Raw genomic sequence first — 7,311 nt, 5'->3', positions numbered from 1 at the left:
GGTTCAGCTTGTTCGCTTTCAGGGTTTGTGCTGAAATCCCCTAGTCACACACTCAGGAAGGGATCCTTTTATCAAAAAGGTTTGCTCTTTGCACCACAAGTATTGTACGTAGCTGATATTGCCCTTCCTTGAATGCGACTGACTGCAGTGATGTGGCAGTGATGTGCTGACAGCAGAACTTCGCCCCAGTTTGATGGGATAAGGCAGACACACAGATTTGAGCTAATCCATTCCAGAGGGTTAATATCAAGGAGAAGGTCTCTGTGGACATTACTAGCTCAGTGGCAAAACTCTGCTTGTCCAAATTCAAGAGACTAGTCTCAAGGAAGGCATTGTACTAGGATGCTGGGACAAAAGGAAAGAAGGGTTCAGAGGCTGAAGTCGCTGGCCCAGCAGCAGCAATTAGAGCTCACCATAGTTCTGAGGTTACATACACCAGCAGGGACTCCAGCTGTATGGGAAAACAAAAATGCGGTAGATCAAAATGATGACTATGAGGAAGAGACAAGGGTTTGAACCTGGCTGGAGGAGTCCATCTCCAAACAGATCCAGCACAGGTGAAGGGGACAGATTTTGTGCTTGCACCTGGTTAGGGAAAGCAATAAGCTCTGCCCTTTTCTTTCTGGAAGGTAAAAAGACACTCTGTTCTGCCTTAAAAAAAAAAAAAAAAAAAAGGAAAACAGGAGAATTTCCACAGTGGAAATTCTTACCCCACCTGTGCAAATACCTTTGTATCCATTGGCAACAAATCTGGAAGGTGCATCTGCTTCCAACCAACACGCCGACACCCACCAATTCAACCTCACATGCTCTTACTCGATGCCTCCCATTTTACCAGATCATAGAAAGGGAGGAGGAGGGAGAAATCCAGCGGATTTACTCTAATCCCTGAATGCAGCTTTGGATCTGCTTTGTGTGGTTTCTGACCCACCCCCTGGGCTACATAAACAATACCCTGTGCTGAACAGGCCATTCTGTATAGCCCGTGGAGAAGAAAAAGGAGAGAAAGGTTAGTGAGAAACAGAGACAGTATAGAGTTTAGGTAATCATAATATAATAGTGGCAGAATTTGTATTTTATGCAAAAAAAAAAAAAAGTCCCACCAAATTTCTTGGCTTTTTTACTAGAACTTGCTGAAGTTAAGAGGCAGAGAGTGGTTTTACAGATTCTGACACGTTTAGCCAAATGCTAGAGCTAAAACCTTGGGAAATACCTTTCACATTCGAATGTACAAAAAAAAATACATCTCATGGTTTGTATCAGCCTGGCTTTCTACATGCCTAGGATTTAAATGTAAGTCTTTGCCAAACATAAGGAGTTTTTAAGGGTGTTAATCACATATCCCTTTTTACAGAGTGCAAAGTGATTTGAAATCATTGGGGAGCATTAATACCTTGAGGGGAGAGTTCCAGGTTAGAAGACTGCAGTTTGCAGCACTGTTAAGACATATAAATCACTTCAGCTATGGTGGAATGTGATGATTTGAAACCATCGGGTTTGGAAATGGAAAAAAGATGTGATCTTGAAAGATTCAAACTGCTTTGAATATGCTAAGCCCAATCCTACAGCTCTGATTGAGACATATTCAACAAACATCAAAGTACAAGCTGCAAGATCAAATACTTTCTGCTGGAAAACTTCCAGTAAAACTTAGCCCTTCTAGCTTTGCATCTATTTGGAAACACTGGGCCTAATTGTACAGCAGTTTGCGCTCGGCGTAATCACCTGCTGTCGTGCAAACTGGGCATAAAACACCTTTTCTGATCTAGTAATAATTGTACATCATTTTGCCATCTTTGTGAGGTGCAAAGCCACAGTGAACAAATTCTTTGTTCTGCAAGGACAAAGAAGTTGGGGAGACGGTGTTCTTGCTTCCACGAGATTGCAAGGCTGTAATAAGCAGAAAAAGATGGCAAAATGAAGGGCACCCACAAAATTGTGCAAGTTACATAAAATGGAAGTAGAAAAAGAACGGAAGCACAGCAGCTTTATTCCTGCGAGCAACATCAGCTGGAGAGTAGGAAAACGTTATCATCTTTACCATCTTGTCCTCTAACCTTGCTCACAGGCAGTCTTGAGGACTGCAGGGAAAACACAGCTTGCATCCAGTTTATGTATTATTTATGCTCGACCTGCACTGTCTGAAACCTAGTACTGTGCTAATAGGAAATTTTAAGAAAGGAAAGCTCTAAAAAGGATTTAGGAACAAACAGCTGTCAATTGGTGATGCTCAGTAAGATGTAATTAGTGACGCTGGATCAGACAGGGTGCGTTTAAACATCACACTCACTTCTAAAAGCCATTGCGTATCCACAGAGAAAAGAATGAAACACATTTCTAAGTTTACCAAATTTCTAAGCATACCAAAATCACTCTTCTGAAGAAGAAGTTTCCCTGCCTTTTGCCATGACTTAGTTCAGCAGTAAGGATGGTATGAGAGAGCAAACTGCACTTGTATGTACAGGCTGTGAGGAGTTACATATTTAGCTCGACTAATATTTGCTATTGCAAAAGATATCTGACCTTTTTTGGAGGAGCTCAGTTGCTACCTCTGCCTGGTAGCAAGCCTTTGCAAGTCTGAAGGGGAGCGGTGACAAGTGCTCTGCCTGCCTTCCATGGAGCTCCGCTCAAGCTTCGATGACAAACAGTATTTTTCAGGCTCCTGCGTGCCTTCTGCCATCTGCATTTGCACCGCCAAGATCCTGCCAAAATAGCCGAGCCCGAGCCCGAACCCTTCCGAAGGGGGAGGACGGAGTGTGCTACCAGGCACAGATCATATAGAGATCCAGAGTGAAACTCTGCTTATCTATCTTCCTCATGGAGAACCTGTATGTATATATGCTTATCGATATGTATATACGCTCTTACATACAGCACTTATATAATATGCTTTAGACTGAGGTTAAACACTCTAGAATTATAAATACCACCTTCCATGCAGCCTTAATTTGGCTCCTTGTGTAAGTGCAATAAGAGATAACCTTTAATTAAATGTTCCTCTTTTTTTTTTTTTTCTTTTCACAGGGATCTTGTCATATGGTGAGAACAGTGATAAGAAAAAAAAACAAGATTGGGAAGTAATGAGGCTCCTTGCTTCATTTGCAATCCACTGTGTAGGAAATGAAACTTCTGCAAAGAGCAAAGGCAGAAGGCTGCAGGACAGAACATGTCTTTTGGAATAAAGCAAGTGCATCTTACAAAATAAAACTGAAGTCATGTCCGTGCCACTGCTACAGACTTCCTCCCTGACCATAACCACAGTTCCCTCAGTCTGCCTCACAGACAGTGAATCTACAGTTTAGACAGGACAGGGCGGAAAAGAAGCGTGCATGTTGTGGGCCAACATTAGAGTGTCTGGCAGCTTCAAAAAAAAAAAACCAAAACAGAAAAGCCCAAGGCTTTGTAAGAATAGGAAGACACAGAAACAGGACATGACACTCAGTAGGATTAGGTACCTACTAATACCCTAACTCTATGTGATATGATATAGTTCTTCCATAATAGAAAATTTGCATTTGGCAAAATTCCCCTTGGGCCAGTTTTTAAGCTCAACTCCAAGATGTGAAACACCCAGTTTTCAGAAAGACCATTTACTCTACTTGAAAACAACAGAAAGTACTTCCCCAGTTTTTCTTCCCATTACCAGCGGTACGTGACATGACTTCATTTCGGAGGTGAGCCAAGGAGTAGCTTAGCAGATCGTTAGAAGGAATAAACTGAAGACATGAAAGCATCTGTGTAGCAGATGTCACCTGAGCAGTCCCAGGCCTGTGCTGGGCTGTGCCTGCACGTCCAGCGTGGCCCTCAGCCTGCGTTGTGCTGACACATCCCTCGGCCGACGGACAAATTCGGCCACCTCGTTACAGCAGAGGAGCCTGCGGGCAGCTCCCGCTCGGTTCCAGGGATTATGCCACCCGCCTGGCCTTGCCTTTATCTGCAAGTGCAGCGAGAAGTCCTCCTGCAGACATCCTTTAGGAACAGCGTTGTTTTCTTGCAAGGAAATTATTTAGTAGCTGTAAGTACCAAAAAGGAGGAACCTTTCCTTGGAGGGATCTGCCATGGGAAAATCTGTCTGGGGCCTGTCCGACGCTGCACAAATGCAGGGTGCCCAGCGCCTGAAGGGACATTAGAATTACTCGCTGTCTATGTTCCTCTCTTTATTCTATCTCACTAAAATGGCCATTTTATTAATCCATTTGTCGTTGGATCTTTCCTACTGAGATCCAGAAAGAGCCCTGCACCATCTCTCTCTCTCTCTCTTCCACCTCACCACCACCCCTGGTGCAAAGCAATGTCTTATATGGGTTTTTTTTTCAATTTTTTTTTTGCTGTATTTGTGGGAAACAAACTCTGACAAGAAAAAAAAACTATTTGGAAAGCCACTAAATGTAAGTTTAGATGATACTGTCATTTGCACCACTACATCAATAAAGCAGATGTTCCAGTCAGGACTGGGTTAGCAGTGTATGACGTGCGCGGACAAATTCAAAGAAACAATATTTACTCTGGAGAGTTTCCACTCCACAGAAAAGCCCTTGTGCTACCTGAAAAGCCACAGGGATGGGCTCTGTGATGAGATACCTTTACAAGAGCTTTTTCTAGGATTTATGGGCTAAGACCTCTCAAAAGGTTATTTTGTCTACCTGTTATGCAAGGATGGAGATACTTTGTAATGTAACAGATAGGGTTATGCTGCTTGGGGATGGAAGAGAGCAAGAAGGGATGTAATTCTGTTTAATGTAAATGTTTGCCCTTGAGATACAAACTAAAACAAAAAAACAGAGACCTCTAAAATGGACTGCTGTTGTTACAGAGGCACAAACTCACACTTCACTTTCTCCAACGAGGGCAGAGATGGAATCATAGAATAGAATCACAGAACGGTTTAGGTTGGAAGGCGCCTTAAAGATCATCTAGTTCCAACCCCTGGCCCCTCCCACTAGACCTGGTTGCTCAAAGCCCCATCCAGCCTGGTTTTGAACACATCCAGGGACGGGGCTTGGACAGTCACCCCAAAAGCCACATCTCAGAGCCATGGGAGGTGGAGAGGCCACACGCCCACCCCTCCCACTGCAGACCACCAAGTGAGGAGGAGCTAGGTGGGTGCTTCCCAGATGGGAAATGGCAGTGACCCCTGAGCAGAGCCCAATCTTACAACTGTGGGGAGGACGGGGCTGAGCACCCAGCGGGACCTCAGGCTCACTCAGGCATTTCAGCCTGGGCTACCTGCCTTGAGGACGGGAATGTCCATAAATAGTGAGTGCAGTGATAAGACCTGCGATTTTTACTCTTATTGCCCCCTTGCTTCTATAGCCATGGCCGTACACATGGCTTGATCGCATCTGAACTGCCCCATCGATTCCTAAACACTTGCAAAAATAAAGATCCTGTGAAATGCAGAAGCATTCTTAGAAAATTGATGCAAAAAATGTATTTCACTGGTGCCCTCACCTTAACTGTAAACTACCCTCAGATTTTAGATTGAATAAAAACCTTGCCCTTGTACTATAGACAGTGGCTCGGAAATAGGATCCATTCACAGGCAGAAAAAAAGGAGGCAAAGAAAAAGCATCTCGAGTGTTTTTTACCAAAGAGCTTTCCAAAACCTCATCTTTACATCAGCCTCTCGATATTTTTGCAGCCTGACTCATAAAACATTGAGTGTGTGTGGGAGAGGTAGAGTGGGAGTGAAGGGATGGCACTGCCATTTAAAAAAAAATGATTATAAATAGATTAAATGCTAATTGTCTGCATTTTACCCTCAAGACATCGTTAACTGGCCAAGATTATTGCCATCATCTATAACTAATAATACAAAGATGATTAGTTTTGTTTCTTAAATTTAAAGGAGAGTGTCATAAGACTTGACAGCAACACACGCAGCTTGCGAGGTGTGGCTTGCAAGTTTGGGTGATGTTTCTTTTTTTGTTTAAAATGGAGATTATCAACATAGCAATTTAAAATACGTGCTTGCACGATCTCTAGCAGTCTGAATTGCAAGAAAAGAAAAATGTGCGCTATCATTTACTTCAGGCTGTTTATACCGTTTACTTCCTCTTGCTTCTGCCGAAGCGCGTGGGTTTCGTTTTCCCTTCCACAGAAGCTCCGGGTGCGTTTCACCCCCGGCTGTCACCCACCACCACATCCTGCTGGCGCTCGGGTTGGGCTGCGGACCGCCGGGGGGAAGCTCCGTCTTTGACATCCAAAGGCAAAGCTTGCTGTCTTTGGCTGTTTTAAAAACGTCAGGGAAGCGCATTGGGTACAGGCCTAAACTTAGTGATGACAATGGTATCACCATTGGTTTTTTTAACCCTTCATTTTCTGGGCCACATGTTGTTACACTTTTAGGACAGGATGTGTTCAGCAATGCCAACAAAGCTGTCAAGACCCTTTCTAGGGTGCACGTCTATGAATGGGGTCCCAAGCATAACTGGGCACTCTTTTTCTCACTGTGCAAGGTATCTGAGAGGGAACCAAGCTGGTGCGTGCTACAGACTTACAGGTCCCTTCCAACTTGAGATATCCTATGATTCTATAAACTGCCAAATGAAAGAGAAGAAAACAATTCTGAGAAGTCCCACTAGGGCAGTTCCTCGCTATCGGGCCAGCTGGCTGGGCTTGCTTGAGTGTAAAATACAATACAAATGTAAGCGCACAGAGCGTGCGTTGTGTTCCACAACACACACAGAGACGGGTTAGGGAATCCTGCTCCTGGCCCTGGGCAAACCATTCCACCTCGGTGTTGCTACCACAGGAGCACAGACCAACTTCCTAAGGAGCCTGAGGTACTGTTTCTTACACGCTGTCTTCTCTTCCTCTGCTGACATGTTTTTCAGTGCACCGGGTGCCATGTGGGGGTCAAGGACACAGGGCCCAGCAGCAGCCTGTGCTCATCTGCTGCAGGTGCTCACACCCTTCCAGCCAGAACCATTCACCAAAACAATGAAAGGTCTCCTAGTGGACAATTAAGAAGAAAATTACAGACATTTCTGTACAGGGCTGAGGACTACTCGGTGTCCATGCTTCCCAGAACAGATTCTGGGGGAGTTTAGGCATGAGTGTGGGCTGATCCCCTGTGCACATAAGTCTGGGACAGGGACTTTGGTGTTCAGCACAGACAAGGTGGCGATGGCTCTGGGTATATGGAAGTTTGCATGATTTTAAGTTCCCCAGTTCCAGTCAAACCTTAGATGCCTGTGGACTTGGAGCTACCTGAGTGCTTTGCAGATGTTATGAATCACATACTTGAATTTAGGTACTCGAATGCCACCAAAGGTACCCATAATGCAATTATTTCCATCTTTGGATCTT

Source organism: Charadrius vociferus, unplaced genomic scaffold, assembly GCF_000708025.1.
Source record: "Charadrius vociferus isolate BGI_N301 unplaced genomic scaffold, ASM70802v2 scaffold13, whole genome shotgun sequence".
Lineage (NCBI taxonomy): Eukaryota > Metazoa > Chordata > Aves > Charadriiformes > Charadriidae > Charadrius > Charadrius vociferus.
The sequence above is the reverse complement of the archived record's forward strand: the minus strand, read 5'-3'. Positions refer to the sequence as shown.